Raw genomic sequence first — 27,208 nt, 5'->3', positions numbered from 1 at the left:
GGCAATTTTATACGCACCCATGCTGTTATTTCAAATAAGCAAAACGAATTTCAAACAAAAATCAATAGCAACAACAAGCCGGTTAAATAAGTAGACAACAATTTTACCCACCAGCAGGCACTCTACCAGGCAGTCATGATCACGCAAGGATAGCCCAGTTGCCTTCAAGGGGACATCATATGTGCGATCAGCAATATTTCCCATGAAAAGCCCCACTCAGGACTGGATTTGACTGTCCCTATGCACTGTCAGAAGCAGACAGATTACCCATGAAGTAAAATACCAGCAGGCATCAGCAGGAGCTGATGAACCTGGCTCTTATGTCCTTATGAATTAGGGCAGACTCTGCCCTATGTGCTGAAGTGAAGGACTTCCACACTCCATAAGTGTCAGGGTGTCTCCTGCTTCATCAGTTCTGGATAAAGATACCAATGACCATTGATCAGGGTAGAAATGGGTCTCCATGAACTTTTGAATAAGATATTGTAATAACAAAAATTGTTTTAAGGAAAGTAGTACAGTCTCCTGCTGAGATTACATATGAAAGTCATCAAAGACTGCACTGTTACACCTTCACTCACACACTGCTACAGGCTCAGTGCCCCTCTAGACTGTAAAAGGGAAAAGAAAAAAATCAGAATAGAAAGTCTTTGAGGCACAATATAATAATTTATATCCTATTTTAACTTGAATTTTGGCCAGAAAGAAGCCATCAAAGTGAGGCTTCTGTAATAGTTTTGCAAACAATGACTACATCAACCACTTAGATCATGAATAAATCATGGCCAATAAATCACTACGAATCTGTTAGGTATGTGATGAAACCTCAAGAAAAAAAGATTATCTTTAGTGGATACATTTAGGTTAAGAGAACACAAGCAAAGTTTGTCTTTAGTTTGCTTAGACTTTATTAGGTTACCTCCATAAATCTCGACAACTTTCCCTGTCCAGGTATGCTCAACACGAGAATGTGTAATGGAAGAAGAGTCAGGGGAGGTCACCTCAAGGATCCACCTGGAGACCATCTCTCCTGTGAAAACGGCCATCAGCAGAAGCCTCCCTTAGAGTACAGAAATGGGGAAAGCACAGAAAAATCTCATTTAGCCTCCAGCAGTAAGGGACATGGGACCCGCCCCCCTCCCCAATCTAGAGCTGCACCCCGACAGGCACATACGGGACCAAAACTTCATGAATTCATCTTGCCCTGGAGTGCTGTCTTTGCACTCGTGGCTCCCACAGTACCTGGTGGCAGCGATAAAAACCCCATCCCTTGCTCCACACCGCTCATGTCTGCAGGCGTCTGACATGCCCATTGCTTTTCCAGACTGAGGAGGCTCTGAGGCTTTAGCTCTCCATCAGTGGAAGCCACCCTGCACCTTTGTAGGATGCTTCCAGTCATCCACTCTTTTTTTTATTTTTTTTGGAAGGTGGCATTACCAGAACTGCACAAAGTATTTGAGGTGCACGTACACCATGGATTTATTCACTGGCAAAATGATGAGCCCTATTTTGTGCTCTACACTTTTCTTAAGAAGTGTTAACATTGCCTTTTAACAGCTCCTGAGTGTTGACAGAAGTTTTCAAAGAACTTTCCGCGGTGATGTCAAAGTTTCTTTCCTGAGCAGTAGCAGTTCAGGCCCATCATCTTGTACATCTTTTTTGTCTAAAGTATGCTGGTCGGTGCTTATCAGTCTTTTTTATTGCTTATCAGTTTATCAGCTTTTCTGCTTATTACCCTGTCACTCAGCACCATGAAATATTTTTGCAGGTCTCCAAAGTCAGCTTCAGGTTTAAGTACCCTGAATAATTTGGTGTCATCTGCAACTTTTGCCACCGACTATTCCCTCCCCTCTCCAGGTCACTCTGCATTTCAGAAACAACATGAGACCGAGTAAATCTGTGGGGTCCCACAGATGAGACCATTTCCTAATGGTCTTTCCATTAGCAAAAATAACCGCTCTGCCTCCTGCCCCTAATGTCTGAAATTCTGGGAGACCAATTTGTAGCAAGGGGGATGGGTTTGAGGGCAGTGTCTGGCTCACCTAAGCATACGGTGCAACCCTGCTCAGAGGGAATTGCCCCAGTGCCTGCGGGCACGGTGAAATGGCTGACTTTGATTTTTCAGGCGGCTTTGAAAAGCCTGGTGGTTATATTTGAATTGTGCATGGCGAATACTACTGCAGACATGTGCCTTTAAAAAGTCAGACTGTCTAGTGCGCAGTCATCCCACGGCCAGGAGAAGCCCACTTCTGCTCCACAGCGGAGACTTACACACACTTGTGCACGTGTTGGTAAGTGCAGGGTAGAGAGTCATTGCTCTGATTTTGAACAGAGAGCTTGAGCGTTGGAAAAATACCTTATCTGAAGTGTTGGGCTGCATGTTTAAGCAGCAGGTTTGTCTGAGTCAGCACAGCAGGATCGAGTCTTTCATGCACAGCTAAGCAGTTTCTTCTGGCTGCAAATCAATTCCGCTCACCTTCAGCAGGAACTGGTGATTTCTATCACTTGTTCTCAGGGCCATGGTGAAGATTTAGGTTTTTTTTTTCCTTGTTTGATTCTGTGCTTGTCTGTTTCTCAGGAAGATCCCTGTAAAAAAAAGGACTTGCAGTTTGAATTAGTAACACTTTTGTTTGCATCTCATTTTGTAAAAAACAGACTTTCTCTGCAAAACGTGGGGGGGAAACCTGTACAAAAACCAGGAAGTGCCTTCAGACTGCTGCTCCTGCTTGCTCAGCTCACCAAAGCCTCACCACGTGGCGAGGCACCGAGGATCAGCCCTATTCTACCCCGCCCAAGGCTTTTCCTAACATTATATGTCCAATTGCTTTCCGAAATTGGTTAAATTGTAAGAGTACATTGTACAAAGTTGTTATTTGCCTGATGGCAAAGGAGCCCTAGGGCTGCTTCGAGTCCCGCTGTCCTAGTTGCCATGCAAAGACAGGAGTGGTTGTGTCCTGCTCTGAAGGGGTCTGCAGGAGAAGAGACTCATGAAACGGACAGGTACAAGGTGGCAGAAGGCCAAGAGTGGCCTCAATCTTCAAATGGTTCTTCACATGTTTCTTCTGGAGCACCTCTCCTATGAAGACAGGCTGAGAGAGTTGGGGTTTTTCAGCCTGGAGAAGAGAAGGCTCTGGGAGACCTTAGAGCAGTATCTGAGGGGGGCCTACAGGAAAGCTGGAGAGGGACTTTTTATAAGGGCATGGAGTGATAGGATGAGGGGGAATGGTTTTAAACTGAAAGAGGGTAGATTTAGATTAGATATTAGGAAGAAATTCTTTACTGTGAGGGTAGTGAGACACTGGAACAGGTTGCCCAGAGAAGTTGTGGCTGCCCCCTCCCTGGAACTGTTCAAGGCCAGGTTGGATGGGGCTTTGAGCAACTTGGTCTAGTGGAAAGGTGTGCCTGCCTGTGGCAGGGGAGTTGGAACTAGATGATCTTTAAGGTCCCTTCCAACCCAAACCATTCTGATTCTATGAAATGCGGCATAAAGAAAAGCTGCCCTTACAGATTATAGCATGCACAAAGCTGGAGGTCAGCTGTGGATTTAATGCCGTTATTTAGCATAGTGGGGCAGAGCAGGGCACACCCTGGTGGGATGTATCCTGCTGGTGGTCCACAGGTGTCTGTGAAGTCTCCATGCAGGAAGGAGGCTAAGGACACGAGTGTGCACTGCTTATTTAAGACCATGAGAGCTTTGTGGACACACTTGATCTGGGCTGGGTGGGAAGCAGCCCTCCCTAGGCATCTTGGAATAAACACAGATGGCTCTTTTGCACGGGGCTGGAAGATGATTAGCGCTGTGTGGCAACTCCTATGCTCACCGTGGTTTATGTCCCCACTCAGTGTCTGCACAGATGCTTTCTCTGTAATGATGCTCTTTGGGCCTCATTTGCTGAGGTTCTCAGTGCCTTCATGTTCTCTGACTTCAGCACTTGATACCTCTGGAAGAATGAATTGTGCATAACATTTTGGCTGTCTTACAGATAAAATTTGCTTTTACTTCATCATGTGGAGTATTTCACTCCTGTTCTCCATCTTTCCACACTGACCCACACCTACCACTGTACCCCAAGACAAGAGCTGGCTTACCCCTGGGGTGCGCGGGTGGCTTTTGCTGCACACAGCTCTGCAGGGAATGCAGAGCATCTCACAGGGCATAGGCCTGCTCTGCTGCTGTGGCTTCCTTTAGGGAAAAAAATACTGTTGCTGGAGACCTCCATTCAGTTTCTGTTTCATGCTTACCTTTTGAAAAAGGAACTGGACATACTGCAGCCACTGGTAGATAAGTTAAAGCATGAGCTGAAACATTAACTGAGATTAGGTTCTACCAATGGGCAATTGAAAATAGGTATCTGGACAGATGGTGCCAATTGATTTAACTGCAGCTGCGATGCTTAACAGGGTAGAAAATGCAAATAAAAAGCTAAGGGGAGCCCTGCCCTAGTTAAATCAGCTTCTCACTTAACTTACCAGCAGTAATCATTCATAGAATCATAGAATTGTTTTGGTTGGAAAGGACCTTTAAGATCATCGAGTCCAACCACTAACCTAACGCTGCCAAGTACACCACTAAACTACGTCCCTAAGTACTACATCATTAGTAAATTCCAGTTAAGCCAATGATAGAAAAGATGAACTGGTTTGTTAGGGTTTGGATGCAAAGCTAGTAAAGCTGTGGGCCTTTTGCCAAGGCAAAAGACCTCTGCCAGCACAGGACTTGATCACAAGATCACTCTGTTTCGCACTGGGATGCACCTGGCCTTGATAAGCCCACTACAGACCATTGTGTGGCAGTTACGTGTAGGCTAGCAAGCTTGCACCGATGGGGGTTTGAAAGCCTGATTCATTTCTCCGCAATTCATCCAAGAGTAAATTTGCCGCCCTTGGCTGGAAGGTTATATGTTTGCAGCTTTCTAAAATTAGCACAGCGTGGCCAGCTGCTAACTAACCCATGTACTTGTCTAGAGTCTTTCAGCAGAAGTCCCCTCAGAACAGCAATATATTCCCATAGGGAGCTTTTGGTTTCAGGAGCTTCTGGTTTTGGGAGCAGTCAAGCACTAGCAGCTGCCGCTGAGTTCAATAGCTATGAAGCTGTGGATGTCCAGCATTTCTTAACATCAAACTCTCAGGTTAGAGGTATTGAGAGTATTTTTGCTTTCAGGTAGCTTTGCCCTTCTATGTACACAGCTTTTTTTTTTTTTTCTGAGCCTGTGCTCATGCAAGAATTGCTAAGAAAATTACATGAATAGAGTAAACTGGGGGGAAATCAACACCTGCTTGCCATGTTGTTGGCTTCAGCATTTACACGCTACAGTTGCCAAGTAGCAAGACTCATCAAGGGACTGAGCACAGAGGGAAAAAACCCACAATCGATTGTTCTGGCTTATGGCATTTCCACGGGAGTACTGCAAGAGGTCATCTGAGAAGCAAGCCTGTGTTTCTGCATGGAGCGTGCTGGTGTCCTGTGCACAGCAATTCAGTGTCTCTTCTTTGGGATTTCAGGGGCAAAGCTCCCCAGCCCCTCGTAATGACTGGAAACTGCAATGAAAGTTTAGGGAAATGGTAATGGTTATTATTAATAGACAGATTTCTATAGCACCCGAAGGGAATCAAATTGCTGTGTGTCCAGCAGCGCTCATCTCAAGCAAGTGTATTTCAAAGGATGATGCATCATCTGCAGTATATCACAGTCTGCTTTGATCTACGGCCACCACTGCTACCAATTAAAAAAGGAACCTATTTGAAAGAGAAGAAAAAATAGAAATTTCTTTCTGTCTCATCGTGAAGTGTGTTATTGCCCTTAGAAAAATGTCACCTTCTGGGCAGTCACTTCTCGATCAAATCTGAAATCATTGAATTGTTTTCCCCTTTCTTCCCCTTGTGGAGTTCCAAACCCTGTGGGGGGGCAGCTGCCTCCCCAGCCCTGCCTTGCAGGGACCCCATAGGCTGAGACCTCGCCCACTCAGTGCATGCATGGCACATCCGAACCACGGGGTCCTGATGGGGTATCACGACCTAAGGGGTTAGCGTAGAGATCACGACCATGGGTTTGTAGGATTCTGTAATACACAAGGACATGGAGGCTTTGTCCTCTAAACGTCTCTACTTTATTACAGATTACCATAAATACCACAAAAATCACCACTAGCAAATATACCTATGATTAATAAATCAAATATGAACGAATATATATTTATCAAGCTATTACAAATCGCTAGCAGCAATCAATTATATGGTATCAATCAATAGTAAGGTATCAATCAATAATAGAATCAATTAGTATTGTAGTATAACTAATAACAGCAACAACCAAGTAGTTACGTACTATTACTGATTACTACAACTTATCATCAGCAAAGCAAACTTGTTAACAACATAACAGCAGATATGTTAGATCACTTATATGAATATATATGGTATCAATACAAAGCGAATTAGACAGATTTCAGAAGGAGCCAAACGATCCCAAAAGAGGGGGGACCAACCGATCCGGGGTGGAGATAACACACCCAGCCATCCCCAAAAGAGGGGACGACAGTTTGAACCAACAAGGTAACAGAGAGAGTCTCATATCACGGTGTCTGGGGTCAGCGCAGGGTCCCCAATAAGAGTCTGAGATCCCATGGAAAGTTAGTGTGGGATTCAGCCGGGAAGCTCTCAGAGAGAGAGGGACTCCATTTTGGATTCTTTTTATCACATAGGGCCATAGAGGGTGTAGGAAATCCTACTTCGAGCAGCAAACAGATGCTGTTAATTTCTATTTTTGACCTGTAACAGACAATACATGGTGATGTTTTCTGTTCTTTCAGAGCAATTTTATTTTCCCAGACTGTTTTCCACCTTCTCAGATAATAAATTGCCGTTACAGTCCCTTGGTTTTGTGCATATGGTGGTATCTCAGGATGCCTCCCATTTCTAGGTAGCCCAGCTATACTTTTCAAGGATGTTTCTGGTTCACAAGCCCTGTCCTCAGGCTCACAGTCCCAGGCTGGCCGCTCTTTCTGTCTGTACTTTTCAGCAGACAATTTCTTCCCTTCAGTAATTTTCCCCTTCTAACCTTTATGGCTGCTCACATCACAGGGCTGGGCTGGAAGAAAAGTGAAACACTTGCTCGGCCGTGAGGTACCTGCCAGGCAAACTGGATGTGGGATAAGAAATACCCTGGGCCATTTCAGGGGCAGCACTACTAGTGAAGTCTGGTGGCCAGCACGGCTCTCCCTTGTATCTAACTGCTCTTTGGTGGGACCTAATAGAGTTTCTCTTCTAAGCCCCCGTGTTTCATGAAAGCTCTGTCCTGCCATCAAATCTGGATGAAATTGGCCATGAGTGCTAAAATTAGTGTGAGACCAACAGTGAGAGACACACTGACCAACGGGATAGATGTAAGCTTTGTTTCCCTGGGAAAGTGGACTTAGGTGTAGAGCAGGAGCTATGCCTGGCATACTTAATGGTGGAAAACAATCTTTAATTTTAAAATGACAAAAATGACAAAAAAACTGCACTCCGCAACTGAGGCTTCCCTGACTGTGAACAAACCACATCAGCACTTTGTTCTGTGCCTCTTTCTCCTGTTACTGTTCCTGATGGGATGTTGTCAGCTCTGTGCGCTGCATGAAGCCAAAAGTGAGGAGAACTTGGGGCTCTGGGAAGAGAGCTCCATCCTCCATCCCTGGGGAGGAGGGAGCATGCGGTCCCCACACTGGTATCATGCATGTGAGTGCAGAAGCGATGGGCTGGTTTCTGGCCCCGTTGCAGACTGTTATTTATCCCCTCTATGTCCTCTCCATGCCTCTCTGAGCTTGAGATGGCCACCAGACCTGCTGCCAGTACAAATAAACCACATTTCTCCATAGGAAACTTGTGCAGGGACCAGGACATGCTCTAGGCACCCTGGCTGATGGAGAGCATGGGAACGTGTTGCTCTCCCAACTCACTAGCAAATGCAGCCAGGCTTTGTGTGAGAAGGTCATCATTGACTGTTGTATACAGATTAGGAGGAAATTAGCTCCTTGCATAGCAAAGGATCATCAGGAATGAAGAGTGAGGGAGGGACCTCCTAGGTGAAATGCACCCAAGTGACCCTCAGGCAACATAAGTTACGCACATCTCTGATCAGAGCGGGCTCTGAAGACCTGAAGATCAGCCTATAGAGACGGTAAACTTACATATAGTCAATAAATAATGGCAATGATTAATATGATTTTGTTATCAATTCCATGAGAAAAGTTGTCTCTGTCTGCAGCCTGACATGCTGGCACATCTTAAGCAACAACAGCGTTTATCTCAAGCAGCCAGAGGGAGTCAGCTGGGTCTTCTTGTCCTTGTGTTTATCCACAACCATTTCACACCTTCTCAGACACATCTGCCCAGGACTGCTGAGGGTAAGCAAGAGGCCAGCTCTCACACAGGGCAGACTGCAGAAGCACACGCTGGCACAGGTTTAGGTAAAATCTGTGGTGATAGCAGACATCAACCTGTCTTTGCAGCCCCACTGCAAATTGCTTGTGGGGTAGGCAGCCCAAAAAATGGGCTCAAAACTGCATTTTGCATGTGAATAGGATGAGCTGGACATGGAAGTCCCTGAGCCTGACCGGACAAGGCACTCAGGCTGCTCTTCTCACGGTCCCCCTGGGCAGGCAGGATCCCCCGCTGCTGCAGCAGCACATGGCAGGGGGCCGTGAAGTGAGGGTTTGCAGAATACACAGCATTTTATGTACAATTTCTCCCCATCACTGGCTGTGTTTAGTACCCACGGAGGGTACTGTGTCCAGGCAAAAGTTGAGGGAGTGCAGGTGCTGGGGGACAGCTGGAAAAGCAGTGATTTACAGTAACTGGACATGGTAGCACTCACAGGAAAACACTTCTCAACCTGGGATGTGCTATGGATTCCTGTGAGTTAAAAACCATCACCTGCTTTGCAGACCACCCAGTCTTCTACAGCCAGCATCGAAGAAAACTGCATCCCACACAGCCTGTCCCCACGGCTTCCCATACACGCTGGTTTAAGGTACCGTTTGACGTTTCCGACTGTTCAGGCTTGGGCTGTCAGATGTGAGGCTCTTATCAAAACTTTGTGGTGTACTAGGGAGGGCTTTCAAAAGGATGACACATAGAAAACCTTACGAATATTTAGAGGCTGACTTGCAGTGATTTTGATGGGGTTTCCGTTTCCTAATAATGTTTTGTAGAGTTTCGACGTACATGACTTGAGGGGATTTACAGAATCACAGAATCACAGAATGTTAGGGATTGGAAGGGACCTCGAAAGATCATCTAGTCCAATCCCCCTGCCGGAGCAGGATTCCCTAGACCATATCACACAGGAATGCGTCCAGGCGGGTTTTGAATGTCTCAAGAGAAGGAGACTCCACAACCTCTCTGGGCAGCCTGTTCCAGTGTTCAGTCACCCTCACCGTAAAGAAGTTTTTCCTCATATTTATGTGGAACCTCCTGTGTTCCAGCTTGCACCCATTGCCCCTTGTCCTGTCAAGGGATGTCACTGAGAAGAGCCTGGCTCCATCCTCATGACACTTGCCCTTTACATATTTATAAACATTAATGAGGTCACCCCTCAGTCTCCTCTTCTCTAAGCTAAAGAGACCCAGCTCCCTCAGCCTCTCCTCATAAGGGAGATGTTCCACTCCCTTCATCATCTTCGTGGCTCTGCGCTGGACTCTCTCTAGCAGTTCCCTGTCCTTCTTGAACTGAGAGGCCCAGAACTGGACACAATATTCCAGATGCGGCCTCACCAGGGCAGAGTAGAGGGGGAGGAGAACCTCTCTTGACCTGCTAACCACACCCCTTCTAATACACCCCAGGATGCCATTGGCCTTCTTGGCCACAAGGGCACACTGCTGGCTCATGGTCATCCTGCTGTCCACTAGGACCCCCAGGTCCCTTTCCCCTACTCTGCTCTCCAACAGGTCTGTCCCCAACTTGTACTGGTACATGGGGTTGTTCTTGCCCAAATGCAGGACTCTACACTTGCCCTTGTTATATTTCATTAAATTTCTCCCAGCCCAACTCTCCAGCCTGTCCAGGTCTCTCTGAATGGCTGTGCAGCCTTCCTTTGTGTCAGCCACTCCTCCCAGTTTTGTGTCATCAGCGAACTTGCTGACAGTGCACTCTATTCCCTCATCCAAGTCATTAATGAATATATTGAATAGAACTGGTCCCAGTACCGACCCTTGAGGGACTCCGCTAGACACAGGCCTCCAACTGGACTCTGTCCCATTGACCACCACTCTCTGGCTTCTTTCCTTCAGCCAGTTCACAATCCACCTCACTACCCGATCATCCAGACCACACTTCCTCAGTTTAGCTGCGAGGATGCTGTGGGAGACCGTGTCAAACGCTGTACTGAAATCGAGATAGACCACATCCACAGCTCTACCATCATCTATCCACCGGGTTACGTCCTCATAAAAGGCTATCAAGTTGGTTAAGCATGACTTCCCCTTGGTGAAGCCATGCTGAGTGCCCCTAATGATCCCCCTATCCTTGATGTGCCTAGAGACAGCACCAAGGACAAGTTGTTCCATCACCTTTCCGGGGATGGAGGTGAGGCTGACCGGTCTATAGTTCCCCGGGTCCTCCTTCTTGCTCTTTTTGAAGACTGGAGTGACATTCGCTTTCCTCCAGTCCTCAGGCACCTCTCCCGTTCCCCACGACTTAGCAAAGATGATGGAGAGTGGCCTAGCAATGACTTCCAATTTACTTTGCCACCTTCCAGCAAGGTTTATTCTCTGCAAAAGGGCAGGCCAAAAGATTTCCATCAAAAGCATTCTGTTTTGAAGATAAATCAGAACTTTGTTTAAATAGAATCTTTTGAAAAATACATCTTTTCTTTGAACATTGTTGCTTTTCATTGAAACAGTGGTGCTAGAAACCCCGTAAATTTTCAGCAGTTTTTGGTGAGGGAAACTGGTTATCAGCTGCTAAAAAAACAAATATCTGTCTTTTAAACATTTTGAGTGTACAGAGTTTTTCTTGAAAAGGCAATATTTCCTATGGAAAATTGTAATTAAAATTACGTTCATTTTATTGCCAAACTCTTCTGCAGAAACTCTCTCTTTCCAATACGGCACGATGTCGGTATTCACCGTCCAGGAGAACGTGTTAGGAAACCCCAGACAGCACTTCACAGAGGCACAGCCTTTACACGAGATTATTCAAGGTAAAGTCCTGCTGCAGACCTGACAGTTTGTGGTTTTCACGTGAGTAGCAGTTTCACAAAACAACACCTGCGACTTCAACAACGCAGCTGGCTAAAATGGAGCAAGGACTTCAGCCCTGGTACATCCAATAGTCAGGTCTCTCTACTGGTCTCTTCTCTGCTTCAATCAATCACTGAATAAAACTAATTAATGTGTACAAACCTGCTGCAGAAATGAACTTTGCAAATACGTATTGCAGCATTTTCTTTTAGTTCTTTATTATAGGTTGTTGCAATGTGCATGCATTTTCTCTCAAAAATTAATTTGAGATGAATGTCACATGTTGCTTACATTTAATAACAATATGCTCATTGCCAGCCAGCTGTGTTCTGCTCTGCAGACTTCCAAATTGCTGCCATGGATTAACTGGATGGTTGAATGTATTTTGCAGCTTACAAGGTGAAGATATTTCTCTAGGCATTTGTTGGCATGAGTCGTGGTTCTCATGGAAAAGCACAATATGTGGAAAATAATGAAATCAGGATTCAATTAATACTGAATTTAAAAAAAAAACCACTGCCAATATTCATACAAACAGTATCATTAAGGTCTGGTAGGATCAAAAGGAGACCTGCCTCCCTAGAAACACTCCCAGCACTGGGACTGCTGGGAGTTAATAGTCTATAATACAACCTATTCATGCTCCGACAATTAATCAAAATACAAAAAGCTCAAAATAAAAATGTATACACAGTTAAAGTGATGGTTGTATTACTGAAATTTTACTGGAGTTTTCTTCATATATTTTGCTGCAGTTACAGGTGGAGGATTAGGAGATAAGGCCTGGCCAGGCAAATCTGCAAAGTGTGGAAGGTAACTTAAAGGAAAAAGCCAGAAATCCACTTCTGTTTGCATGAATTTGTTTAAAAACACATACATCCATTCAGTAAAAATGTTGGTATTTACAGAGGCTGCATTTATTTATGCACTTTTTATCCTTTGGAATACGTTTTACAAATGCATTTGCAATAAACATGGAGGGCTGTGTTCTGCTGTCATTCAAACACGTGTAATCTCATTGACTTTAATAGCACTGTATCAGCATCACTGAGAGCAAAGTTGTGCACCATTCAGGGATCTAATTTTTGAAGATAATTGAAAGCATCTCTGAATACAAGGAAAGGGGATTTTCCATTAGGAACTTTTTTTTAATTCAAAAGTATTACTTCATAGTGTGTAGCTGGTTTTGTTATTACTTCCTTTCTTATGCAAAGAAAATTTATAGGCACTTTTCATAAAGAGGAACGAGAATGGAGTCGATTTTATAGGAAGAAATAACTGAGATTATTATTTCTTTCAGTGCTAACTCAGAGATGGTATTTCCCCACTGGTAGCTTGCTTACATGAATTTGATTGATAGAGTTTTACTTCACCCTCTTAAAAGATCAGGTGAACATTTATGAATCAGTTTTCTGGTCACATTTACTCCTGATCACACTTGATTCATTTGACTGGAAAAGACCCAAAAGTCAGGGGCCAGGCTGTGGGAGGGTGCAGCAGGGCTGTGCTTTCCTGGCACATCCTTCCCTGGCACTGAATTTGCCGTCCCATCCACCTCAGGGTCCCTGGCATGGTGGCAGTGCCTGGTGTGTGGCCTTGAGCTGGAGGCAAGTGCTGCTCCATGTCGCACGGGCAGCTCCATCTTCCATCACCGACATCACTGTGTCCACCTTGTCTTGCCACTGAGCCATACTCCTCTAGGGGGGACACTTTGAAAGCCTGAACTTTTCTTTTTGATTTTGTGGTGAAAATGAGTGTTGAAATGTCAGAAATGCCCTTGGACTGAAAATCGCAGATCCTGGCTCTCTGTGGCAGAGAAGTTGGACTATGAACATAGACGGGGCAAGTGCCAGTTCCTACACTGACGCACATCCAAATAAGTTGTGTCACTGGAGCATGCTTTTGCTGATGATTTTGCATTCAGTTATAGTCTCAGAAGTTCATGGTCTTTGTCTGAGAGTTTTGGGGGGTGAAGGGAGGACTATAATAGAAGGTTTGATCCTGCCAAACTTTTAAGCGAGGCTTCTCCTTTTCAAAGGTGCTGCCTTGGCACTTGCTTAACATTTTTTTGGTGCTGGGTCTTTGGAGACAGTCTTATTGCCTCTGAATACCTGTCACTGCCATGCAAAGCCATTCAGCATGCAGTTAAACCTCCCCCCTCGCCTTTTTTTACCCAGCAGGGAAGCACATTGGGAGAGACTTGGAGACAATATAAAATTGTAGTCGAGGCATTTGTTTCTTATTACATTCACCCTTCACAGGATTGCAAGTGGCAGCTTGCCATGAATTAGGTCTGCTCAATAATTCAGCCCACTCGTAATCAGAAGACAGCAGTCGGAGCCGTGATGGATAACGGCCTCATGTCAGATGTCAATGTTAGGTCTCCCCAGTCTATCACCAGCCGTTGTGATCATCGATCATGATATTCTACTTACCTGCTTACTGCCACTGGCAAGCCGTAAAGGGTTTGCATTAAACTGATGGTAAATTTCCTGGACTTAGATCCTTCATCAGCTGAGTCCCACAGAGATATGCCATTTCGCTTGTCTTATATGAGAGCTGACCAAAGGCAACATAGGTGTGTTGGGTCAAACTTTGTCACCCCCACTGCCGAAAATGCAACTCCCTTGCAAATGCAAACAGAGAAATTCAGCTAAAGCTTAACAAAGCTCTGTAGTTTTGATAATGGACAAAGCCAGTGAATTTCCTGAAAATATCACTGTGTGTGTAAGGGTCAGACTTGTTCTCCAGTGCTCTTCAACGTCCATAACATCACAGTTACAGCATTTCCTAAACCAGGATTCTCAGCCTGGGAAAGGAGATTTGTCAGATCATGAAAATACAAATAACTAGCTTAAGTTACAAGTCTTTGGTATCTTAAACCTCCTGCTTCTGTGGTGCGTGCTTTTTCATTTTACTTCTTTAGGAGGAGAGAATACAGGAAGCACAACCTACAGAGCTAGCCAGGGAAGATGCATGGACAAGTGCAACCGCAAACACTTTTAAAATGAATGCAGTGGTGGTGGGACGGCTTTCACTGTTAAGGGCCACAGGCTCTGGTGACTGGATGCGCAATACCCAGCTCCAATCAGCGGTGCTTTCTTCCTGGGCTGAGGAAGATCCCCTGGGTTTGCTTGCTAACAACTTGTGTGCTACAGTGGCTACCTTCTGGCTTCCAAGTCTGCTATCCCACATCCTTGAACGCCCTGAAGAGATTACCTTGGATTGCCTGCCCCAAACCAGCCATTGGGTAACTACTTGACGAAGGTCAGTTTTGGACTTTTCCAAAAATGAAGGGCAACAGTGTTTAGCCACTCTATGAGTCACACAAACCTATTACAAGAACTTATATCTGATGTTCCCTGTGGAAATTTCTCTGGTTTATGCTTTTATTTTAATCTTTCATAGCCTTAAATCTTTCTGGAACTGGAGTTCAACAGACATCCCAAGAAAACTCGTACATTTGGCTATTAGTCAGGCTAGCTAGAAATGAGAGCTCTAGCTTGCAAAACTTTTTGATATTTCAGCAGTCATTTTAGTTACACTGATGATCAAAAGGCTGTTGAATTTTTGAGAAAAATAAATGAGGGAAAAGAGAGAAAGCATTTGATAAGGCAGCAACTCATTCCTTCACCTGGTGAGGGGAATCAAACTCAGGCAATGCTTGGTCTTGCGCATTAAGGTTATCTGTCTGCTTGTCTCTTTCTCCTTTTAATCAGAAATATCATTCTGAACCCCAAAACCTTTCTAACAAAAGTTTCAACTACAGATATAGATTTCCTTGAAAAGTTTTGGTTTCAATGAAACAGCATTTTCTGGTGAAAAACATTTAACTGAAAAGTTCCCATCCAGCTCATGTTTTGACATCCTCTTCAAGCACTACAGGTTTGTAGGCAGTGAATCAGAAAGAAACAATGAAGCAAGCATTTTATTTTGTCTTTCATTTTATTCAAGTTACAAAAACCAGTTACATATGACAGTAATTATGTATTTTATATATTTGGCGTCATTCTGAATGAGAAGCCAAGCTTAGTTATTTAAATTTTTTTTTAAACTTGCTTCATCTAGACTGTTGCTGAGCAAAAATCTACTTTGCGTTCCTTTCTCTGCATTTTAAATCAGTGAAAACAAAACCAAACAGAAAATATTCTGAGAAGATCTGTGAGGAAATAAAATGGAAGAAGGCGCTGTTAACACAGGGTATTTGTGTGTGTCAGTGGAGAAGGCATTCCGGCCCATGTTGCTTCATGTAAAGGGTACAAGTGCCAGTGTGCTGTGACTCACACAGGTGCAACATCTGCCTGGACATTTTGGTATGCCACCAGGCACTTGCCTGCCTCAGCAGAGTAGAGGGAGGAGTGACACTGCCCCATGGCTTCACTCTTCCCAGTGCAGGTAGTGAGCAGTGCTCACCTCCTATACCAGCACCATGGATTACTTCAGCCCAGCGTGGGTTGTGGGTGCTGAGATGTCCTCACTTCAGCCATTTACAGGGATTGAGCCTGCTGGCATCACTGGCTCTCAAGCCACAGTCCACCTATTGCCTGTGAAACTACAGGAGGTGGATGGCAGCTGGTCCTCAGAAGCATGTTTAAACAAGACTCTTAATAAGGTTTTCAGAAAAAAGAAAAAAAGGTGTCATGGTGAGGCTACATGGAGGTTGGCAAAAACCTGGAGATTTGACGGTTGTCCATCAATCCCTCACTTTCTAAAATGTATTAAAAAAAGGTAACTTGACTCAAACTCACCAATCCCATTCATGTTTATACCTGCTCTCTGGTTCTGGAGTTTTATCTAACATTTAGCTGAAATCTTTCATGAATTCAACAGCTTCCTTATTCAGAATGGGTCATATCCTTTCTCTTTTTTTTTCTTATAAAAAGATCTGATTGGGACATCTTTTTCCTAATATTTATTTGAATGAAACAGTGCCCAATAGTGTGAATCAGTAGGATTAGGGAAAAGGAGTTCCCAGGAATTATACCTGCTGTCTTCTGACAAGCCCTGGGCAGATCCTCCTACTGTGGTTTCCTCTTTGTCTTGGGAAATTCCCCTTTTGGAGAATTTCAGAGATTTTTTTTGGAGAATGTGCAGAGATTTTCAGAAAATGCTGTCAGCACAACTCCTGCACATCTGCAGGAGGAAGGGAGGGTGCCAGGAGAGCATGACAGGGGCCCAGGGCACTTTGGGTAAAATAGTCACATCATAGAGTTGTGATATCATCAGTGAGACCATTGTCAGCTACGGGAAAAACATTTCCATTTCCTACCAAAGGTCACAGAATCACAAAATCACAGAATCCATCAGGTTGGAAGAGACCTCTGGGATCATCGAGTCCAACCATTGCACTGACACCACCATGTCAACTAGACCATGGCACTAAGTGCCATGTCCAGTCTTTTCTTAAACGCATCCAGAGATGGTGACTCCACCACCTCCCTGGGCAGCCCGTTCCAATGTCTAATGACAGTTAAGTGTCATAACACTTAACAGCATTGCTGACATGAACACTGCTAAAGGGCAAATCAGCCCAATATGCAAGGCTAGTTTGGGAAAATCTACAACAAACCCCATTCAGCTAGACCAGCAACAAGGCACAGAAGACCATGGACAAGGTCCTTGCACAGAGCAAAAGAGCAAGAACTTCCCTACTGAGCAGAAGGCATGCAGGGACAAAAACCCCAAGCTGCAGGCTGAGCATGGTGCTGCGGTGTTTGGTTGTCCCACCACACACAAGTCTGGGGAGGTGCAGCAAAGCCTTGTTGTGCAGACTGTCTGTGTTAGCTGCCACACAGCTGTGTTAAATAAGATTCAGCTTAAGACTGGAGTATCTATGCTGAAGTGTTTGCATAGAGATGTTGACACCTGAGCTCAGAGGGTGATTCAATTGCCTCCACAGAGACTTCTCATGTTGCCTGAGATGCTGCAGGGAATCTGAGACATAAACAAGGAGGTGGCAGATGCAACCCAGGACCTCCTAGTGCATCACGTGGAGGCCTGGAAGAATGCCCTGGAGCACCTAGTCTGGCATTCAGCAGCTGTCAACAACCTGGCCATGTCCAAGGGTGTTTAACTTCCCAATACAGTCAAAGGATTCTAGAAAATAATTTAGTTTGACGAGAAGTAGACCCTTAATGGCATGGACAGGCACTGACTGTATTGACAAGGTATCCGTTATAGGGACCTTAGACACCTAGCACACATGCAAATAACTAAATATAGATATTTCAGTCTTCCAGTCCTCACACAATCAAGAAAAGCGAGAAACCAAAATCTGTGCACATCAGAAGTACTCTGCCACCTTGAGCCAAGCTGCTGCCAGAAGCCTCCTCTACAGCACCAAGACCAAAAACATCCTGAAGTTAACTAGATTTGCTATTGTCTCCATCGTTCCTCATAGGCAGATTCTTACCAGAGCATTTTAGATTCAAATCAAGGGAATAAATCCAGCAAAATTAACTCCCCACAAACATGAGATCTGGGATGGTCTTCTTGATCTAGCGCCTTTTTTCAGTATGCACCAAGCACTGCATGAGGTGTTTGATAAAAGAGATTAATTTTAAGTGGCTGTAGTCCTCTTCCGACAGGACCTGGCCCCAGTGAGCCATCTCAGTGTGTTACAAAGGGGCTCATAATGCTCCTAATCCATTTCTTGTGCTGATGTTAAAAAAGTATCTGATAGTCTGCGCAGCTAGTTTGGGACTGTCTTGGTGCCTTGTTGCCAGAAGCATGTCTCCTTCCAGGTGCGTTTTGTGCACAACCAACACAACTAACATTGGCCAGGATTTCTTTGGGACCAGCACCTTTTTAACAAAATGGGCAAATACTGACGAAGACTGAGGTATTCTCTGAAGGACTACTCCTCTCTCTTAGCCTGGGATCTCTGGACAGGCTGTCTTTCTTCCACCTTAGGAAGTAGATTATGTCCCTCTGCTACCCCCATTTTTGCTCAGCTGCTTCAAGCCTTGTCTCCTCCATCAGCTGCTTGCCCCTGGTAGTGCTGCAGTCTGAACCAGCACAGTGTCTTTTAAAACAAGTCTCTGATTTGGAAGTAGAAGAGGGGATGGAGTCCAAGCAGTTCCAGGAAGCCCAGGCTTGTTTTGAGTCTGTGATGGCAAAAAAGCTAATAACCTGTGAAGCAATAAAAGGGTATTTTAAAGCAGATCATCTTGGCTGGACTGTAAGATGACTTATGAAGGCAGGCACCAAGTGACTGTGTAGCTGTTGGGGCCACGGCAAAGCAAATTTTCAACATTTATTGTTGGCTTTGTGCTTTGTTGTTGTTTTTTTTTTTAAACTAGTCTAAGCAGAAGTACTGTGCTAATAGAGGGTTTAAATGGATTTGAGAGGGAGTTCAGAATTCCTGTATAATTCAAAGGCATGCCAAGCCAGAAAACCTGCCAGTACTCTGAGAGCCGGTATAAAGTTCAGCAAACAGTGAATATGCTCAGAAAAGGAGAAGAAAAATCCATTGTTAAGCAGCTGCTGCACCTGCTGCAGTGACACCTTTTCCTTATAACATTCTGGCACTGGCTGGGCCCATGACTTATGCACATGACGAGGGGTCATGGTGCCTGTTTCTAAACATTTGCATGGGGTGATGAGGATTTCTGTGATTCAGGAAGTAAAAAATGGCTGTGCTATGTTTCCAAATGATAGCTGAGCTCCCCTTTGCCAAGGTGAAAAGGGCTCTGCAATGAGCAGGGCAACACAGCAACCAGCCTTAATTTCAGAAATGCCACCTTGTTTATTTGTCTTACATGGAGGTTGTTTACTACATTTTGTGTTACTATGACACACAGCAACCCCAGGCATGGACTGTTGCTTTCCTATAGGTGCTCAGCATATATTGGACAAAAATACGATGCTCACGCCATAGAGCTTGCAGTCCGTGGATGTGCTGGTTATGGACACATCTGGGCCCTTCTCCAGCCAGGCCAGATGTGTGAGCCAGCTGCAGGCAAGAAGCTGTAAAGCTGCTTTAGCACACATCAGGGCTATGTTTTCTGTGGGGCACTGTGTCATGCCAATGAGGCGTCCAGTCCTGCGCTGGCAGGCAGAGATGCTCTGCTTGGGTTTGTACCCACCCATAGAACATAACTCTGTGTGAAAAGCAATCTGGGCACACGAGCTATCCTTCCTTTACAAACAGCTCCCAGTTTCAAAGTGCTCCTGAATCAGTATGAGAATGCCAAATTGAAGGTGTATTTTGAGAATGGAGGTGACCTGTGTAGGCAGCTGACAGGCACTCTGCCTTTGCTGTGCACATGTGGAGTGGAAAGAAAGGTCTGCAAGGAGACGCTGCACAGCTCAGGGCAGCTCAGCCTGCCTGCTAGCAGGAACGGAGCTCTCCAAGCAGCACCTTACCCACTGCTCGCCATCACTTTTCCCCTTACATTTAGGGGAAATGAGATGAGATGAGCTGGCTTGCTGGAGGAGGACATTTCTCCAGGCTTAGAGCAGCCTCCGTGAGCTGGAGAGTCCACCCTGGACACCTGCTGCCATCCTGCACTGGGGTTACAGCTTCTACCGGCTGCTGCTTTGGAAGGTAAAACCAGCGACTTGTGGCTTTGCAGGGGCATTTCTTAAAAAGGATCATTGCTCCTGCTTCAGAAAAACACATTCTACCATTGCCACCCATCTTTCAAAAAAAAAATCTGAAAAACAAGGCTATCAACTATATAAAATGCTGGACTGCTTGCAAAAAAAAAAACCCCACACTTTACTTTTTCCTCAGTGCAAGCATAGTCTTTTCCTGCAGCCTTGCCCTGCCCTGCAAACCATCAGACAGCTCCTGCCTTTTTTCATCAGGCCTGCAGCCTGCTTTTTAGAGCTGCAAGATTAGCATCGCTGGCGTAAACATCCAAAGGTGAACCAGGCAGGTGCTCAGTTTATGACAATCTCAGCTGCAAAATTTCTGGCCCTGCGGCAGTGGAACAACCTCAATCCTCACTATGTTCTGACTGCAGCGTTAAATGTAGTCTTTTTTTGCAAGGAGGCCTTTTCCAAAGGAATGACTCCATAATAAATAATAAATATATTAATTAAAATATTGCATGCATGCCTGAAAACCATAGCACAGAGCACTGAGAGGGAATATTCTGGGTTGGAAAATCTTTTGCTGCACGAGTCAGCTATCCAGATAATGGATCCTTATAAGTATGTAGGACAAACAGCTATATCAACCATCTGGGACTCACTCAGCAGTGGGGAAAAGACTGTTAGACTTGCAAGATCAGCACTCAAGAGTGACTACTGATCAGTCACTGCTGCTTTGCAGAGAAAACAAAGGCTTTAGCATTTAAGCTATTAATAGTTTTCACCTAGTCCAAGTGTTGCAAAATGTATTTATTGCCCCAGAACATAAATTCAAAATTTGTTAGATATTTTTCCAGACTGTGTTTTCAGAATAGGTTTAAGCTGATCCATATTCACTTGTTCCCGTGTTTCTCATGTGCCAGCATCAGAGTCTGTGAAGTCCCTGGCTGAGCCACATCTGGCTGAGAACTAACCAGATATAAAACCCAGCAAAACTACTTTTCAGATGATAATTCCCTGACTTGTCTCATCCCACAGCTGCAAGGATGCTGCTGCTGGAACCAGAGGGCACAAGCAGCTGGAATCAGGTCTTTTGGGGTCAGCCTCTGCTTAGGCCAGTTTATGCTGACATTGAGAGATTATCTAGCTGTTCTGGATGCTTTCTTCACCTTAGTATTACAATTGAATGAAAGAATAATTAAAAGCAGTGATGATTTTAAACAATTACCAAATGTACAATTTCAGTATAAATCTGTGATTTCTTTTAACTGAAAAAATGCCTGTTACTTCTCAAAAAACAGAAGGCAAAGAACAATAAAATAGTTAATGATTTTATAATCAGCCAGGTGAGATTTTATACATTGTCCCCGTAAGGTTGCAATTTTCAACTACATACTGATCTGTTTAACAATGGCTAACTAAATGAAGATGATCAGAAGACTGGAGCATCTCTCTCATGAGGAAAGATTGAGAGAGCTGGGTCTGCTTAGCCTGGAGAAGAGAAGACTGAGGGGGGATCTTATCAAAACTTACAAATACCTTAAGGGTGGGTGTCAAGAGGATGGAGACAGACTCATCTCAGTGGTGCTCAGCGACAGAACAAGGGGCAACGGACACAAACTGAAACATGGGAAGTTCCATCTCAATATGAGGAAAAACTTCTTTACTGTGGGGGTGACAGAGCACTGGAACAGGCTGCCCAGAGAGGTTGTGGAGTCTCCTTCTCTGGAGATACTCAAAACCAACCTGGATGCGACCCTGTACAACCTACTCTAGGGGAACCTGCTTTAGCAGGGGTTGGACTAGATGATATCCAGAGGTCCCTTACAACCCCAGCCATTCTGTGATTCTGTGAAATGGCCAGCTATGTAAAGTCACAGCTCCTTGCAGAACCTCTTGTGTCTCTTGCTAATTTGGCACAGTCTGAGAAGCAGAACAAAGGCATTTCTGTTTGGAAACACTTAATATAACTTGCCTCTGGAAAACCAGGACTGAGATTCAAGTCCAGATGAAGGAACCTGCATGTGGGTGTCAGTACACAGGAGCCTGCCTGAGCACCAGCTGTCTTTCCAGCTAGGGAAGATGGACGGTTCTGTTCAGTTGCCTACAGAAAGGAGTTTCTGTCTAGGACACCCAGGGTGCAGTGACCTTCCAACTGGGCTAACGGCTCTGACAGAGGACCTTCAGGGTCTTTGCCCCCTGCCATGTCAGGACTGGGGCTTATATAGCAGAACTAGAAACCTGTGCTCATGTAGTTGAATCCTTCCACTAGCCCATGGCCAGTCTTGTTCAGCTGACTGCCCACCAGAAGCAGGTTCAGCTGCCCACACATGAGTATCTAGTGCTGTTCAAGAGGTTTTCATGCACCCAAGATACCTGCAGGGGGTTGGAAGATGTGACACAGGACTTCTAGGAAACCTTTCTTGCTCCTGGAGCAGCAATGTGAGGGTAGGTGAGATTTCAGGTGGTGCTGGATGACTGTGTTGGGGCAGTGGAGGGGACTCCCAGAGCTGACTTCCCCTCCTTTCACAAGATGTGATGAAAATACCATCGTGCTGGACTGGGTTTTGGCATTGCAGCTCATATTCAGAGACCTCTTGCTCTGCATTTGTGATGTAAGATGCTTCTTGATACCTATTTGTTTGGAAATGGCAATCAGTAGGTGATGTTAATCACATGGAAATGATCAGCACATAAATTAGTTGATGCTTTGCTAAGGTTGAAAATACCAGGTCTTGCTATGCTTTGATTCTGCTGTCCTGCACTCCAGGGTAATACCCTGACTTGAGCAAGGTCATTAGGTTGAATAATGAGGTCCAATTAGGGATGTCACAGAACTCACCTCCTAGCAGACTTTTGGCCAGGAAGGCCGGTCTGTGAGCCAAACCACCCTCTTCCTGCAAAGGTCAGCGCGTAACCCCAGTGACCTGTAATTTTATCTTGACTGTTGGTCCTTCCAAAAATATTTCAACAGCTGGAAAAGCTGAACATCTGGCCATGAAAACTTTCCTGAGAGTGTTGCCTTCTGGAAGCAATAAAGATGGACCAAAAGTAATGTGAGTGCTCTGCTCTCCCTAACAAATTGCTTTTTCCAAATGATTGAGCCTGTTACTTGCTCTCTTCATTTCGGAATGAGGTGGTTCCCACCAAGGACTATTTATGTAAGGTACTGAAACATTGAGAAAATCTTACTGATTTCAAAGTTACAAATATGAAGGAACAGAACTAATGCAGTGATGAAAACGACAAGTAGTGTTATCTGCTGCACTCCAAACTGCTCTCTCCAAGGCAGACCAGTGTGACACAGAAATTCAGGTCACCTTTGGCAGGAGATGTAATTAGAAGTACATAGAGTTGAAAAAAGAAGAGGTGGGGGCTAGTTAGCAGAAAAACACCTTTACAGGGAAGGCTAATGATTAGCCCACAAATGAATCAAAGCAGGTGCAAGTCAACTATGAACCAATAAACTGAGATGAAAGCACCAAGGAGAGAAACTTGCCAAGCAAAATTGATTGGTGTGTGGGATTAAAATGTGCTTACTAGCCTAGGAAATCTCTAACAAAGCAAAGCCCAAAGCTACTGAAATTTAGTTAACACAGTCCTTTGATACTTTCTGCCCTTTTTGCAAAGTGCCTTAAAGGCCAATTATGGGACATTCACTTCACCTTAATATAAAAGAGAAATGTTAATCATATTTCTGCACATTTATTGATCACTTTTTTCAGACCCTCTTTTCAGGGACATGAAGTAGAGGGAGAGGGAAGGCATCATACTGGTGCACAAAACATGAGCAGGGAGAGGAATCGGGAGGTCCTGTGCAATGATATTCAATGTAGCTACCTGAGCATCACCCACCCACTTGGCAGTAATGCCACAAGGGAGCACTTACACAGCCTCGTATGGCAGCAGAGGTACTTGAAAATCAGTCATCACCGCAGCCACAGCTCTACAGAAGCAGAACTACCAGTTTTGAAAGCAGCCTCAACTATCACATGCACCTTTAAAGCTCCAGTCATAAAGACTCTTTGAGCACATCATTATTTACATAGCATGGAAGTTTCCAGCCCAGACCAGGGGACTGGGCTACCGCAGTGTCAACCACAGTATGAGCTATGCCTTGCCTTCCTTCGTTCTCAGTTGCTTGGGATGGTAATTAATGGTAATGAATTGTATTCACCTTTAATTACAGGTTTATTTTTTGGGTAACAGAATTAATAATAATTCCAATGCTGCAATTAAAACCTGAATCATTCATTCCTGCTGTTGTTTATTTCTCATTCAACATACAAATATACTTTTTCTCCAGCCTTAGGGACTTTGAAATTCAGGGCTTTTTTTCCATGTGAACTTTTTTTTTTATACCTTTTTCTGGCCTTTTTTGGTTATACTAGCCCTGGTCTATACTAGACACATGTGCACAGTTTTCTCAACAGGATCTAGAGAGACTTTGTGCTGGGGAAAAAAAAGATAGGCTCAATGTATCAGATAAAAAAAATGTCCTTCGTACCAAACATTCTAGGACTCAGAGCTCAGCAGCAAAAAAGATTATGAGCAGACACTGCTCCAGGATTATTAATAAGGGGATCCCCACAAGATGAAAGAGGACATCACTAGGACTGAAAATGAAGACTAAAAGATAAGGAGAAAATCTGTTAGGACAAGGAGGTAAACTGTTGTGGAAGACAGAGAGGAAATCATAACTGGTCTGAAGATTTTCTGTAGGAATTGATTGCCTTATGCTGATTACACTTACGCTTATGAGTTTAGCTGAGCATATTTGTGTTATAAACACAATTTCCCAACTGCTCCAGTTTGCTGGCTGCAGATTGGCCTCTACTTTGCACTTGTTCTTGTAGTGATGAAGTTGATGATTGGTGATGTAATACATTAGACCGGATGCTGTGAATCCAGATTTCTGAATCCTCTCATGGTAAAGGGACACTGTCAGTGTCAGATTTGCTGAACTGAAAAGGATAGGGAGACGGGTGTCACCCCAGATACTCTAAAGGATAGGGAGATAGGTATCACCCCAGGTACTCTAAAGGATAGGGAGATATGTGTCACCCCAGGTACTCTTTGATGGAAAATAGTGCTGGAGCACTGGTGGGTATGAATGTGGATGCTGCTGCGGAACACAAAGACCCGATTGTGGTGCTCTGCTTTAGCCCATCCTAGCACACGCTCAGTCTTGATCACGACCATCTGGATCTTTGTTAAAGGGACTGATTTGGTTTTCGTTTCTGACTTTGGAATTCCTGCTGTTCTTTTGGTGCTGGGTGGAAGATGCAAGCCAACACCAACCGCACCTGACAAGCCAAGGGAAGAACAGGCATGGTGAAACGCAGGCAGGAGAGCCTGAAGTCCCTCTTCCATGCTTTGCTCCCTTGTAACTCGGCGGGGGAGAGGCTGGCTGTGTGATGTTTAATTCTGCCACCAACTCCAGTAAGCTCAGCAGTGGGGCTGAGGTGTTGTCTGGGAAGAACTGAGCTGTTCTGGGTTGAGGATGACATTGTTTCTCTGGTGAAGCGTGAAAGGAATGAAGAGAACTTTATGTCTAATATTACCTTGGACTGATTTAGTTCATCTCCAAAAGTGGCTGAATGCTTCTTGCTACTACTCACTGTTTGTGCTGTGTGGGGAGTTGTGTAGTCACTCTGTGCTTTCCCTCTTGTGACTGGGTAACAAACGTTTATGAGAAGAGAATAACAAATGGTGAAGCATTTCATTTCAGGCATGAATTCTTAGATGAATGATCATTCATGCTAAAATTAGCAATGCTCACAAGGACAAAACAAATGTGTAGGGATTGTCCACATAGCTTCCAATAAGAAATATAATGAATTGGAATAAGCCAAACTTTGCACTTTCATTTGTCAAAAATTTATATTAAATTGTGTTTTTCTGCCACACAACCTTACTACCCTAAAGTGATTTATGTAGTAGGTGACCAATATTTATCTCATCTCTTAGGAAAATTATTTATGGTTTGTATAGCAACAGCAGTACTATTCCAAGTATTAAAATGTGGGGTTCAGCCTACATGTGCTTTCGATTTGGAATTCATACATAGCATTTATTGCAGAATTACATTGTTTTGGAAATATTAGGGACTTATATCATGCAGAGGACGGTCTGATAGTTCCCTGAGGCAGTCTTGCCCTCCAGGCTGGCTCTGTTATACACGCTCCCGTTATTTTCAGTGGAGTGGCAGCTAAAGGAGACCATGCAGCATGTCCCAAGGCCACGTGAGGGTCATCACTTCATAGCACTAAAGCAGTTAAGTATTCATTTATAGCCCACTTAAACCATAAGTATTCCCAGATCAGATATAAAACATTTTTAGCAGGATACTCTATTCCTCTCCATAGATTATGCTCTTTGCTTTTAAATACCTTAGGCTGCATTTTCAGACAGCTTCAAATTGTCCTGTAAAACTGTAAGGATGTGAGTACACTTACATACACCTCTTTGCACACCTACAGAAGCACACACACACCTTTTCCCTTGTGTAAAGAGAATGGTTTTGTAAACAGAATCCAAATCAGGCTCTGGTGGGTCTCCTCTCCCCTTGCTTCAGAGGAAGCCCAAGGTGGATGTTGGTCCTGCCTCAGGTGCCTCAGCCAACTGCCTGAAGTTACCTACCAAGAGTTTAGGCTTCAAAGCACACAAAAATAACTTACACAGTGCAGTGAGTCTGAAGCTTTGCAGAACGAGTGCTCAGGAACACCTTTTCAGGCTGCTGTGCAGAGCAGATAGGAGAGCGTGCTGTGGATTTTATTAACTGTGATTTTTCCTCCTCTATGTTTGAGCCCCAGGAAGCCATGCCAGGTTCATCCAGGGAGTCTACGATTGCTGGGGGGACTGCCTTGGCACCCAGTGATGTTTAAAGATAGAAACACTGTCCTGGATTTGGAAATGTATGTGTGTGTAGATCATCCTGCAGGAGCACCAAGGAACCGAAGCCACAACAGCATCTGCAACCCAATTCCTCTTGGCAACGAGCCTGACAGATTTTTGCAGCTTGAGAAGAGCATATATTCAGATGTGATATTTTAAGAGGCAGCCTTTCCTAAGGACAGCACTGACATTAACCTCTTGCCTGCAGACGACACACACCTAATCTTGCAGCTGAATTTAGCCCCCATATCCAGTGGCCTGCTCCCTTCGACATAATTGTTTCTATATTAACACTAGGAACCTGCATTAAAAGATGCCTCCTTCCATGTGATAGCCCATTTAATTAAAGTCATCCACAAAACGCACCTTATTAAGGAAGATCTGGTTAAATCATATGTGAGAGAGGCAGCTCTCTTTGCTTCCGCTGAACTTTTCTACCTGTTTGCCATGACCCGATACAGATAGCTCATCCTTAGAGCACACCTTCGTGCTTATCTCTTTAAATCCCAGATTTCATGGATGAATTCCGGCACAATTTTTTGGCCTCGGGTTCCAGG

The 27,208-nt window shown here is 44.5% G+C and overlaps 1 long non-coding RNA gene across 2 annotated transcripts; it reads right to left on the bottom strand.

Annotated features, from left to right (window-relative positions):
- Nucleotides 1-568: 568 nt before the first annotated feature.
- Nucleotides 569-26,581, bottom strand: LOC137663942 (uncharacterized). Of its 2 annotated transcripts, XR_011048236.1 has the most exons (4): nucleotides 26,435-26,581; nucleotides 2,477-2,586; nucleotides 920-1,060; nucleotides 569-611 (listed from the first exon to the last, which is right to left on the bottom strand). It is a non-coding gene; the product is annotated as an uncharacterized lncRNA (long non-coding RNA). The 2 variants fall into 2 exon arrangements; XR_011048235.1 differs by lacking the exon at nucleotides 569-611 and having other exon boundaries at nucleotides 896-1,060.
- Nucleotides 26,582-27,208: the final 627 nt, after the last annotated feature.

This window comes from Nyctibius grandis, chromosome 5 (assembly GCF_013368605.1).
Source record: "Nyctibius grandis isolate bNycGra1 chromosome 5, bNycGra1.pri, whole genome shotgun sequence".
In the NCBI taxonomy this organism is placed as follows: Eukaryota; Metazoa; Chordata; class Aves; order Nyctibiiformes; family Nyctibiidae; genus Nyctibius; species Nyctibius grandis.
Note: the sequence above shows the minus strand (reverse complement) of the source record. Positions and strands in the feature narration are given on the sequence as shown.